Consider the following 13,786-nt stretch of genomic DNA (forward strand, 5'->3'; position numbering starts at 1 on the left):
ACCTGAGAGAAATAAATTCCTTTTTGTTATAGATTATTTAGTCTGTGGCATTCTGTTACAACACAAAACAGATTAAGATTCCTAGGGGAATTACTGGGTCAAAGATTACAAACTGGTTTTGGGGTTTTGTTGTTGTTGTTGTTTTGTTTCATGATCCAGCTCACCAAAGTGCTTTCTGAAGAGCTGCAGTGATTTCATCAGCTGTTCCAAGTGTGAGCGGTTCAGGGATGCTGGTCATTATCTCCCGGTGTTGAATATTTTCCTTAAGAACATCGGCGTCAGGCAGGCGAAAAATGGTGTTTCGCTATCATTTTTAATTTGTATTTCAATAATGTGCATATTGGTTAAATGTTTTTCCACGTGTTTATTGCCCAGTTGTTGTGTATGTTTGTGTATATATTTTCATGTGTATGTTTTTATATGTGTGTGTGTTTTTACACTGTGCATGTACAACTGGTCTTTTTCTATTTAGTAGTTCTTTTGAGGTTTTCTTATTGATTCTTAAGTATTTATATTTTAAGTATGTTCATCTTTCATTATATTTATTGCAAGTATTTTTTCCCATTTGGTTGTTTGCCTTTCAACTTCTCCACAGTATATGGGTAGATTTCTCTTTTTAGGCGCATTGTGGTTGTAATGCTAATCTTGTTAAGTCTATTGCACTTTTCTTTTGTGATTTCTTCTGTGGCTTTTATGCAATTTCAGTCACGTCCTCTCTCAGACTTTGCCCTTTCGAACAGAACTCTATTCATTGTTTTTTCCCATTTGGTTGTTTGCCTTTCAACTTCTCCACAGTATATGGGTAGATTTCTCTTTTTAGGCGCATTGTGGTTGTAATGCTAATCTTGTTAAGTCTATTGCACTTTTCTTTTGTGATTTCTTCTGTGGCTTTTATGCAATTTCAGTCACGTCCTCTCTCAGACTTTGCCCTTTCGAACAGAACTCTATTCATTGTACTGCTGATGGGAATTCTGAGGCCACCCTTAGAGTTACTGCCACTCTCTGGCTACTTCACCCAGAGACACAGATGTCACCTATCGTACACTTCTCCCCAAATGGTAAGGTTGCCTTTTTAAAAAAACATTAACACTAAAACATCATGAGAAATACGTTGATGTCACTGGCCTTTATGCAGGCTTCTTTGAATCCCTTCTATAAAGAGACCTGAGTCCTCTTTTGTGTCATTTAAAAAGCACTGTGAGCCCTTCATTTGTGCCGTGGGAGGGAATGTGTTTACCTCCCAACACATTCCATTCCCGGGCTCGCACCAAGGCCCAGCCTCCATTGCTTCTGGACCACAGAGACTTAGAAGCCAAAATGGTTGGGCGCTATTAGAAAACTTTAGAATTTACCACGAACTTCACCTCCACTGCAACAAGAAAGAGTAAAAGAAGACCTAATTCCCGAATACTTTGATTTTACCCAGAAAAAGGCATACAAAATTGCAATTAGTCATAATCATTTGCATAGCATTTCCAGATTATAAGGTGTTTTATTTTGCCAACTCTATCCTACTTGATATTTAAAAGGGTCAGGAAAATTATTTTTTCCTTCTACGAATGAAGAAACTGAGTATTCAAAAGCCAAAAGTCATGAATGCAGATCTCCTAAAACAAACCAATGTTATTTTTGCTTAGTTACTTTCTGTTTCACATCCAATTTTCCATTCATGACACCATGTTTTTTTATTTTTAAAAATTTTTTATTCTATTTTGCGTGTATGAGTGTATTGCCTGCATGCATGAAAGTATACCTGTGCTGTGCAATGCCCACGGAGGTCAGAAGAGGATGTCAGATCCCCTGGAACTGGAGTTACAGATGGTTGTGAACTGCCATGTGGGTGCTGGGAACTGAACCCAGGTTCTCTGCAAAGCAGCCAGTGCTCTTAACCACTGAGCCATCTCTCCAGCCCCAAGGTCATGTTTTAATGTTGAAATAATTTCAGATTTACAAACAAATCTTGTAAACATAGTACAAGGAATTTCTCTGCTATTCATTTAGCTTCTTCAAACATTAATCTTTCACATAGCTATGATCTTATTATCAAAACACAGTTAGCCTTGCTGCACCTCCGTTCTCTAATCTACCAACATCACTGGCATTTCATAAGTTTCTCCTCATGGTTCTTTCTCTGCCCCAAGATCAAACCTAACATCATGTTGTGCTTAGTTGTCATCCTGTGTCTGTTTCTTAAGTCTCTAACACCTCCACAGTCTTAGATCCTGAGTGACGGTTAGAGATACATTAGTCAGTTAGTTTGTAGATGGCTCCTTTATTTGGATTTGCCTGCTATTTCCTCAAAATTAAAGTCACTTAAGCATTGTGACAAGGATGGGATGGGGGGATGCTGCGTTCTCAGTGCCTCATGTCGGGAGGGGCTCACAATCAACTTCTCCAGTTCCTTGAGTTAACTGTGATCACTCGATTAAGAGGTTCTAGCAGTGTCTCCACAACACGGATACTATCTTCTCTACCCAAGTAATAAGCGTGCTCTGTGGAGATGCTCTGGGATTGCAGTAATATCCAGCCTCCCATCTTCTTGCCCATTACCACATCGTTTGCTAAACAAGAGCTTTCTATTTTTGTCATCCTGTCTTCATTTACCAGTTGGGATTCCCTTGTAAAGAAAAGCTGTCCCTCCATTTAGTTATCTGTGCATTTTGTATACCAGTATATATAGTATTGAATGATGTGCATTTTAGATCATTAATATCATATGTCATTTTCCTATATTTGTCTATTAATGTTCCTTCAAGTTGGCATTTGTGTCCTTTTAACATGTTACTATTCTTTTTTCTCTTCTCTTCTTTTCTTTTCTTTAAGCATTTTCTTACTTTCAGATCCAAATATGTTCCAGGAACATCTTATGTTCTCCTATCTCAATCCTTAGATTCAGTTATTTTCCAAGGAGCTCTGGTTTGTTTATGGAAGATTAGTATCTAGAAGCCAAGCACTTGCTGCTATGCAGGCTCACTGTAGTAGGGTTTTGTGGCTGCTAAGCCTTCGTTGCAAGCAGAGTAAGAGATATGCGTGCATATAGGTACACTTCTATCATTGGTTCTGTATCTAGAAACAGAGATGGTCTTCATTATTTTTATTGATTCTTTTCCTCCAATGTTTTTCTCTTGTTAAATTGCATTGGCTCATATTTCTAGTATGATATTAAATGGTAGTAGATATAGTTATATCCTTTCTTAGTAGACATGTCTCTAGAGTTTCCATATTAATTAAGACAAAGGAATTTCAATACAAGGTATATATACTGTGTTATGTTAAAATATCCATCGAGTTTTATTTTCTTAATTCTTTTTATCTGCAAAAAGAAATCTAAATTCAAAAAGAAGGAATGAGAAGAAAGACACAATAGAAAATGAATACTGTAAAAATATTTTAAAGAAAGAATTAAAGCAATCTAATTTTGCATTTTAAACAGGTAACACTAAAATTATCAACAAAATGAGAGGACATAGAATATATAATTAAAGTGGTCTAGGAGTCTAATCAGGGTAATGAGAAAAGTAAAAACAATAAATAACCTCAACAAAAAATACATACTGAAATTTGAAGGGAAACACTAACATTTTAGAAAATAGCATGCAATTCCAAAATAACATTGAAATGATGAACATAGAGATTCCATCAGTCTAACAGAAGACAGAAAAAGAAACAACAAAGATAGTAAACAAAAGATACAAATAAGGCCCCAAAGTAACACCAGCCATGTCAGTGGCCATAATAAATGCAAGCAGATCAAATTCAACAAAATGCAGTCGCAGACTACAAGTGTTTAAAAATCCCATTGAACGCTACTTATAAGATACACAAGTCTAAGGACAAAGAAAGGTTGAAAGTGAGTTGAATGGTGGGAATTCTGATCCTGATTCTTCACTGCCTCTTTTCAACATTCATTCATGCCTTTGCCATAGCCTCCATACCACGACCCCCGGCCACCAGTGCCAGGGATAGAACTCAAGTCCTTGCATGTGCTAATTAAGTCCTCCAGCACCAAGCCACACTCAAACTTTTACCATAGTCTTCTTTGGGCAGCTAGTCCCAGCCCCTTGACTTTGTTCTGTGTGGTGGAATTTCCTTTAGCCCAAAGAATGGGCCAGAAATGCCAGTGTACCAGTTCTTAAAATAAAACCTCACCTTTTTCCTATTACCCTCTTGCAACTTTGTCATTGTCATGAGATCTTCTCTTGTACAGTTGCTGTCCCCATAGCATGGACAGCCCAGTCAACACTGTGCAGCAGAGATTCCCTAGTCAGTCTAACAGCTGCAGAGAAGCAGAGCTGCACAGCACAGCTTAGGTCAGCAGAGTCCCAGCTAAGCCGTGCTCTGTGAGCCAGTCCTTTATTTTAGACTCCATGTGCTTACTGGGCATAATGGGGTGTTATAAGGCCTATAGTCTCCTGCTCACCATTGTGAACCCTCGTTTTGCACAAGGAGCTTTTATATTTTGCAAACCTGCCAGGTCAGCAGTGCTCTGTAACACTAGGATCAGCAGGCTAGTCTCCCGTTCCCGAGATCATCCATTAAGTCTTTTAATCTCTACTCTATTCAATCACAGGAACTTATCTGCATTTATTCATTTATTTTTGTCTGTTTATCCTAGAACATTGTGAGTGTTTTCCAGTATTTACAGTGGTTCCAACTCCTTCACTTCTGGGGAGCATTTGAGAGTAGTAACCTTTTCCACAGAATTTTTCTTGTTTTTAATGACCTAAGGAAGATGAATTCTACTGGTCCATCATTTCCTTTCCTCCATTGAATTTACCTTTTGCTCATAATTAATGGCTCATGTTTAATATTTAACTGTTTTTTCCTGTGCTATAGTCTTAAACTCTTTCTTATAGTTTTACGTTCCTTAGCAAGACCTCCTTGGCTCATTTATTCTCTGTCTGGTGCCCTGTTCCTCATCAGGCTCCTTACGTTCTTGGAAAGGTCTATTTTTTAAAATAATAACCTCTTTGCTTCTGACAAATAGTGATGATATAAATTTAACAAGAGCTAATTGGGTTAGTGAATTTTTCATTTGCATTTACACTGCAAAACGTGCTTAGCAGTACTCAGCAGCCTCTAGGAAACTGAACTAGCATCTGTTCCCTGCAGTAAGTTTCTACCAACGGGAAAGTCTCAGAGCCATTACAGAGGAGTTCAAGGAAAATCATATTTCTACAAAAAATTTATGTAGCATCAAACATGAGATATTTTATTGCGCTCGTGTTATGGAGGTATATAACTCTTGTGTTTTATACCTGCACACAGTAAAGGTGTTAGGAGTGTCTGGAAAGGCTACCTCGTTACATAGACTCTTAAATTGTCAGCCTACATTTTTAAAAGTCACATAAAAGGATGGATGTGTGATATGAGAACCTGCATTGATTTCACATCTTCTGAAGTGAAAACAGAAAAAAAAAAAAGAGACAGTATTTTAAAGAACCATCAAGCTCAATGTTTATAACAATACTAAAAAGTTTTAATAGAGGATAGTCTAAAAGAGATTAAAGTTTTTGTACTTGACATAATGTAAGACTAGGATACAAAGTTTATATTGTGGCAAACTATTTGAGAAAAAACTGGTACTTTCAAGCACCCAGGAGCAATTGATAAGGAAAACAGAAACTCAAATGACAGTAGCAGGAAAAACTGCACATCACAATTTTTTTTTGTTTTATGTTGTTTTGTTTTTCAGACAGAGTCTCCCTGTAGCCCCAGCTGGCCTGGGACTCGCTATGTAGACCAGGATGGTTTCAGTCTCACAGTCTGCCTGCCTCTGCCTCCTGAGTGCTGGGATTAAGGGCATGTGTCAACGTGCCCAGCCATATCACAAGTTTTGTTCTTTCTCTCCCTCCCTCTTCAGGATGAGGTCTCATATATGTCTTTGAACTCTCTTCTGATCCTCCTGCCTCTCCATCTGAAATGCTGGAATTATAGACATGTGCCACCAATTCAGGTTTACGCAGTGCTGGGGATGGAACTCAGGGCTTAGTGCATGCTAGGCAAGCACTTTCAAATGAACTACATCCTCAGCTCCCCAATTTTTGTCCTTGCTTTTAAATAATCTATTTCATTGTATGCCAGCAACAGCCTCAAGACTCTTCACCAGGAAATAAAGGTAAAGAGCCCCTAATGTGGTGGCATACACCTTTAATCCCAACACTCAGGAGGCACCCACCTGGTGGTATACACCTTTAATCCCAACACTCAGGAGGCACCCACCTGGTGGCATACACCTTTAATCCCAACACTCAGGAGGCACCCACCTGGTGGTATACACCTTTAATCCCAACACTCAGGAGGCACCCACCTGGTGGCTCTGGCATCTCTTCTGGTCTCCCTGGTATACTCACATACATACACACAGACAAAACACTCTATACATAAAATAAATAAATCATTATTTTTTTTAATTTGAGGATTAGAGAGAAGGCTCGGTGGTTAAGAGCACTTACTGCTCCTGCAGAGGACCAGAGTTCAATTCCTGGCACCTATAAGGCAGCTAAGCTAACAACTGCCTGTAACTCCATTCCTGAGGATCATATGCCCTCTTCTGGCCTCCAAGAACACTGTACACACATAGTGCACTTACACACATGCAGGTAAAACACACACATAAAATTAAAATAAAAATAATTTTTTTTTTTTAAGTAAAGATTTTCTTGAAACCACCAACTTGATTTTGTTGTAGGTGTTGTTACCAGATACAGAGAGTGGACTCCATTCCCAGCACCACTGGTTCACTTTCTGTCGAGCCCAGTTCTCCACTCTCTTTACTGTAGGCAACCATTGTAATGCATTTCCAATAATCATGCATTTAGTTAATACTATATGCATACTGGGTGTTGTATAAGAAACAAGAATGTATTTATGAATAAAACAGATTAAACCTCCTTTACTCCTAAGCCCGCATTTATCGTAGGAGTAGGTACTCAAAAAAAAAAGAAATCAAATATTATTGAAGGGTAATAAATCCTATGAAGGAAAAACAAAGCAGGAAAAAGAATGCTTAGGGTGAGAGTAACATTTTAAACAGGGCAAACAGGACAGACCTCACTCAGAATGGGAACTTAGACCAAAGATTTGAAGAACGTCAGTGAAAGAGGCTTGAGGGATCCCCAGGAAAGGAGACTGTGGGAACCGACCTTGGTGCTTGGTGAACTCTAGGCCTTCCCATCTGGCACACAGTGTGTCTTCCACACTTAGCAACTGAGTCCCCGAGGTGTGTGCTTCCTCGAGTCAGCAGCTCATGGGAACACACCCCTAAGAAGAGTAGGGTGGACAGTAGAGAACCCAGAGGAGTCAACCAAGTGTTTCTGAATTCTTCCCAGAATCGCCATATTCATCTACCATCAATAGCCCATGAAAGGCCACTGTGTACCTGCCATGGACTCTCTTCCTATTTTTTGTCAATATGATTGAAATAAAACAATGTTCATTGCTTTTTAAAGGAATTGCTCTCTGTTTCTTTACTATTTTTTATTCTTGTAAAAATACATTACATAAACTTTGCCATTTTTAGCGTTGCAATTCAGAAGCATCATCACATTAACAACACTGGGCAATCAGAATTTCTGTTGTCAAGATTTCCTCACTCAGGGCTAGGAAAATGGCTCTGTGATTAAGAACACTGGCTGCTCTTGCAGAGGACCTGGGTTCAGTTCCCAGCACCCACATGGCAGCTCACAACTGTCTGTGCCTCTAGTTCAGATGATCCAATGTCCTTTTCTGACCTCCTTGGGCGTGATATGGGTACACTTAACACACATACAGGCAAGACACTTAACACAAAAATAAAAATTTAAAAAGTAAAAAAGATCTGCTCACTCCAAACATAATTGCTTTTTAATTTACATTATCTTTGGACATTTCCCCAGATTTTTTTTTTAATCACATTTGTATGTCCTCATTCCCCTTAAGAAAATAGTTTAAACCAGCAAAAGAATTAATTCTAGGCACTAAAACAACACCATTGATTTGGAGTCAAGCAGCCTTGAATTTGAATCCAGGTTCCTGCTTCACTGGTTGAAATGACCTTGGGAAAGCTGTGTATTTTCTCTGAGCCCTAGTTCCCTTATCTATAAAATGGGAATAATATTCCTGACCCTTGAAGTGTTCCCTAAGTATTAAGTAACAAGTGCAAACCATAAGCACCACACCCAGAAAATCACCTGATTAACAGCAACTGCATTATTACCATTAGCTATGCTTCCCTGAACCTGCCCTGAGAGGACAGAACGGTGGGACCTAGGACCTTCTCTGTGGCACTGTTGTCCCTCCTACCAGTGAACCTGGGTCAGGATTTGGTGAGAGAAGAAATAAGATTGAAAAACAACTTCAATGCAAAACCAGAAAGGAAAAAAGAAAGGTTAACTAACATTGCAACAGCCATGTTAAGTAGGACCAATCTCCAGGCCAGCAGCTGGAGGAAGGAGGTGCCAGAATGGAATGAAGTTCTCTTCAGAGGCTGCTTGAGTGCATACTCCCCAGTAGGAGGGGGAATGGCTCTTTGCTACCTTCTGCCCAGCTAGAAAAAAAGATGCTGCGCCACACTGACAGGCTTCAGTCCCAGCACTGCCAGATGGACTCCTTTATTATTTATTTATTTATTTATCTATTTATTTATTTATTTATTTATTTATTTTGGGTCTGAGTTTTTAAATGCTGAGATACGTTTACACGTTTTGGGTTCCAACCTCTTCAGCTTCGTTGATGCCACTAATATATGTGAGCCACCATCAGTAGTTTTTTGGAAACATGAGTCAGGGTTCGCTTCCCACTGTTATTTCCTGTGTCCTGTTACCAGCAGCATACACCTAAGTCGTTTCATGGAGCCTGCCAAAATGCAGCAAGACGGAACAAAAAGCAAACAAAGAAGCAGCATCCACATGTAGGAAAAGTGCAGGTTTTCAACCCAAAAGACAGAGTCCAGTAGAATAAGCTTGGTGGTGGTCGAAATTTTCTGTCTTCACCTAGCTTAATCCAACTGTTCATTAGTGCTTGAAAAAGAAAGAAAAAAAAATGAATTGCCCCTGCTTGAATAGTTCTTAAAACATTTTTTAAAACTCCCTGTCTAACTCTTCTGTTTCTTAGAATATCAAATTGTAGAATTTGCTTTACTGAAAATGTATGCTGTGGGTTAGAAAAGAATATTTAGAAATCCGTTCCCAAAAAAAGCAAGGGGGAGTGGAAATTTGAAAGAGGACCGCCTAATTCAGCATTCAACCCAGTGTGAGAGGCCGTGTGTGTGTGTGTGTGTGTGTGTGTGTGTGTGTGTGTGTGACAAAGTGCTCTTTTCAAAAGGCTGAGAGGTGGATGGGAATGTTTGCTTAGTCCCTCTGAGAAGAGACAAGGTGCTTGGACCGCCTCTTGTTTGCTTCTTCAGAAAAATGTGGATAGGATTTGTGATGCAGAAAAGCTTAAAGAAAAAAGGATAATCATTCTGTGTGGTGGAAAGTTTGGGGGGAAAAACCATTGATTTCTTCAAACAAGGTACGTCTTAGAAATTACTCAAAGTACACAGACAGCTGCTTTCCATTCTTTATTATAAAAACAGTAAAATGTACTTGTTATTGAGAAAGCAGAATAAATGCTAAAACAAGTAACCAACCTATAAATCTCAGTTTAAAGAAAGTTGAGATGGGAATGGATGCTGATTGGTATCGTTTAAGTAACTACATGATATGTGTGTTATAAATTAATGCTCACATTGAACAAAGTTTTCACTGTTTCTTTAAGCAACTTTTTAAATGGTTAAAATAAGTTGAAAGGTATGACATTTGTGTGGAAATTTCAAGTAATTTCTATCTTACTTGTTTTTTTTTCCCAACCTTGCTTCCTATAAGGAATACAGTAAAAGTATCGTAACTTGTTTGATGTGTGGAAAGCCATATGAGAAATGGGCACACTGATGCTGAAAGAGAAATCATGTGGTGTGAATCTCTACTTGTCTCTATTGAGGCACATCTCAGTGGAATGTGGCTAGATGTGCGATTCTGTGACTTGTTTACAGTGGCTGTGTTTTCTTAGGCTGAATGTTTCTGTTACTGATAAGCCCAAGAACGGATTAGCATTGTTAGTCCTACCATTGTAGCTCAGCTTTGCACAGGAAGACAGGATACACAATCTCTTTTAAGTGCGATTTGTGTGGAACCAGTATAAACATGAAATAAATGCCTAAGGCACAGGTTAAACAGAAGATCGGATTGAATAATTAGACAGGATCCTTTGCTCCAAACAAGCCACAGCATCTTTACAATCTCCAAATCAAAGGTGGAATTCAAGATTTTCTTGGGGTTTATTATAAAAACAAAACCAGGCATTTTTGGTCATGGTGATTGTTCAAGAAAAAAAAAAAGTGTGTGGTAAGAAAATAGTATTTTGCCATTACGTTGTGTTGCAATAAATTTGGAAGTTCTGGTGGTAAAGTTCTGAGGCTGTTTTGCCCTTGGTCTCGTGAAGGATGAAATGCCCGCAGCGAGGCAGGATCAAATGCTGTGTCTGTGTTTTCTCTCTGTGTATTAGTGGCAAGTGGTAGCTACCAGTAGCAAGCCGGAAGAGTTTGTCTTTTATTTATTGAATTAAAATTTCCTCTTTTATAATATTTTTTAAAAAGATGCCAAAGAAGGAATTATAAGACTAGAAGGAGTCATTTTTTATTGCAATCTGCTAGTTTCCCAGACTAAACTTCATTTAAATATGCTTTAGAGCTCACTGCTGAAAGGCTAAAAGGGAAAAGCCTCAGGAGCACTGGAAACACTTGATATCTACACTGAAATCATGCTGATGGAGAGCATTTAGAAGATCTAATTATCTTTTCCAGCAAGTTGCCAATCACATAAAGAGGTTCTTTCAGGGAAATGACAGCAGGTTTGAGAACGGTTTCCGAACAGCATCAGGAGGACAAGCAAGCTTGTGGTGTTCTCCACTGTGGTTCCTGTAACATGCATGGAAAACGGGGGAGCTCTGTGGTCTGATGCAGGGTGCCAACCCCCAAGTCTTCAATTACAGAAACAGCCCTGCTTCTCCCTTGCTGTGCCACCTTGGGAAAGGCATGGAAGATTTCTTGATTTTTGTTCCCCCTTCAAAAACTAGAAATAGCAATGCCTGCATCTCTTCCCTCCCAGGGCAGACATGAAACGATATTGATTGGCAGCCCCAGCAGGGTTTTAAAAGGTAAACATTTTTCTGTTTTTCTATACAGTCAAAGAAAACTAGTGGGAAATGTCATTGGTCTTATAATAAATGTTTCCTATTCTCTGGGATGTTCCTGTTAGCCTGTATCCACATATGCAGTGTCTCTCTCCCCATGAGCTCCCCTTGGGGGAGCCGGGTATGAGCAGCAGTGGATGCAGGGCAGAACACCCGTCTGCTTTGTCAGTAGACGGTCACTGAGTGACCTTGGGGAGCTAATAGCTCTGTGTCTCCATTTCCTCACATGTCATGAAGTTAGTCAAGATGATCTCTAAGATTCCTTCACAAACCTATGGCTCTGTGCAATGAGATATCTTCAAGGTCGAGACTAACTCAAGCCAGTTTCATTGTTGAGACTCTCAATATATTAAAACTTCAAGGAAGGGTCAAAATAGGGTCGCAGAAGCTATATTTCAAATACTTGTGTTTAAATACTGTAACATATGAAAATGAAATTCAACATAACTGTTCTTTACAAGATAAAAGAAGTACGTGTGTATGTGTGTTTGTGTGTGTGTGTGTGTTTCTGTGTGTGTGTGTATGTGTGTGTTTCTGTGCATGTGTGTGTGTGTGTGTGTGTGTGCGCGTGCGCGCGTGTGTGTACCTGGAAGAGGACGGACCAAATTGTATGACGAATTTCTCTCAGTATTCTAGTGTATTTCTGTGATTGTATGCATAGTACCATGTGAAGACAATGTTCAGTGTCTAAGTCTAAAGAAATCATGTCAGATCAAGGCCAATTGGCCCTCTAATGCTGTGGGTGTCCTTTGGGGATTGCTTAGGCAATAGGCTTGGTCACTTCTTCAACATGCTAACTTTGGCAAGTTCCTTAAAACCCATGAGCCCCAGTGTTCTCTGTGAAAGGCGCCTGTAATTATTGCCTATGTCACACAGCTGTGGCAAGAGGCCTTCAGTCAATGCCTAGAATCCTGTCAGCACTTAAATGTCAGCAAGTATTTTCTTTATTATTGGTGACTGAAACAAAGAAACCAGATCTGTGGTAGAAGCATTTGTTTGTAATTGTCTTCAGACTTTTAAACACTAGCTCTTTGGATGAGATAAACAAATGATTTGTGGATTTTTGTGCTGTTTATGTAACTTTTAGAAACGAATTGCCCCCACTTGATCCAGTCAGTCTGAGCAGATGTCACTCAGCTAATGATAAGCCAAAGAGGCAGCTTCTGTGGTGGTTGTTGCTTGAGAAAGGCCAAAAAGCTCCCTCTCCGTACTTAAAAATGTATCCCCCTACAGTGGCCAGAAGACCCAGAAATTTCTGGACCTGTGAACACAGGGGGCCCAAGAGAAAGAGAAACTGTACAGGGAAAATGCTACGAGTGTGGGCAGTTCTTGGACAATGGCAGTGCATAGCTTCTGTTGTTATAGGAAACGCATCAAGGGAAGAGCAAGCGATCAGGTAGTTATGATCGGTGTCAGAAGTCACTTTTTAGTAGCACCAATTGTTAAATTTTTCATTCAACACACACAGACACACACGTACACACGTACACACACACACACACACACACACACACACACGCACACGAGTAGGCCTACAATCACCTAGGTGAGATCCCATTTGCAGACGAAGAGAAGAACTGAGAAGCAAGAAAAGCCTCGAGGCAGCATGTCCACAGTCACATGTTCACAATGGAGCAAAGACTATTTCTGTTTTGTTTATTGCATTTTCCATGGTTACCTCATCCATAAAACAAACAGTTGTGGATACTGGCTGTAGAATTTGTTTTTAATCAGCTAAAAACTCTGCTTCAATGGACTGCAAGCCTTCCTGAGGTCCTCTGGGACAAGCTGAAATGCTGGGGCTACCTGGGAATTATCCAAAGCAGGCGCCACACGACACTCAATGGAGCCACCTATAAAAACTGTAAGTTACTGGGCAACCCACAAATGGCCAGTCTGCACACAGCAGATGTGACTAGGCAGAAATCCATTGCTGCATTCCAGGGCAGATACTCTGAGGGACAAAGGTGAGCTGAGATAGCAGATGCCCAGATCCCGTCCTGAGTCAAATCTGCAGCCAGACTCTTGCAACACACAAAACACTGGTGTGTTTCTTATTCAATTTAGGGAAATTTTTATGGTTATATTTTATTCTTATTTTACAGTTAAAAATTTTAAGTTTATATTTAGCTCATTTTTTTTTCACTAATTAAAAAAAAAAACTTCTTAAGAATGAAGATAGAAGCTATTCCTTGGCCATTTGATTGACCAAACAGTACAACCATCCAGAAGATTTTCAAGAGAATGGGGCTGAAGAGACTTGAAAATTTCAGAACAGAGGAGAGGGTAAAAAAATTCAGAACTGCATGTTTGGAGAGATGGCTCAGCAATTAAGAGCACTGACTGCTCTTGCAGAGGGCCAAGGTTCAGTTCCCAACATCCACATGGTGTCTAACAACCATCCATAACTCCAGTTTCAGGGACTCCAATGCCCTCAACTGGCTTCTGAGGGCATTGCATGCACATAATGTACAACATACATACAGGTAAACCATTTATACACAAATAAATAATAAATTAATTAATTAATGTAAGTAAATATAAATAAATAAATAATAGCAATTTTGTTATTTAT

At 39.4% G+C, this 13,786-nt stretch overlaps 1 protein-coding gene across 1 annotated transcript in view; it reads left to right on the plus strand.

Annotated features, from left to right (window-relative positions):
• The first annotated feature begins 9,322 nt into the window (after positions 1-9,322).
• Vit (vitrin) overlaps positions 9,323-13,786 on the plus strand; it is a 135,980-nt gene continuing 131,516 nt past the window's right edge. Inside the window, exon 1 of the mRNA XM_008822590.2 lies at positions 9,323-9,492. The gene's annotated coding sequence lies outside the window, so the exon portion shown is untranslated. The remainder of the gene's footprint in view (positions 9,493-13,786) is intronic.

This window comes from Nannospalax galili, unplaced genomic scaffold, assembly GCF_000622305.1.
Source record: "Nannospalax galili isolate Female #2095 unplaced genomic scaffold, S.galili_v1.0 scaffold88, whole genome shotgun sequence".
NCBI classification, from domain to species: Eukaryota; Metazoa; Chordata; class Mammalia; order Rodentia; family Spalacidae; genus Nannospalax; species Nannospalax galili.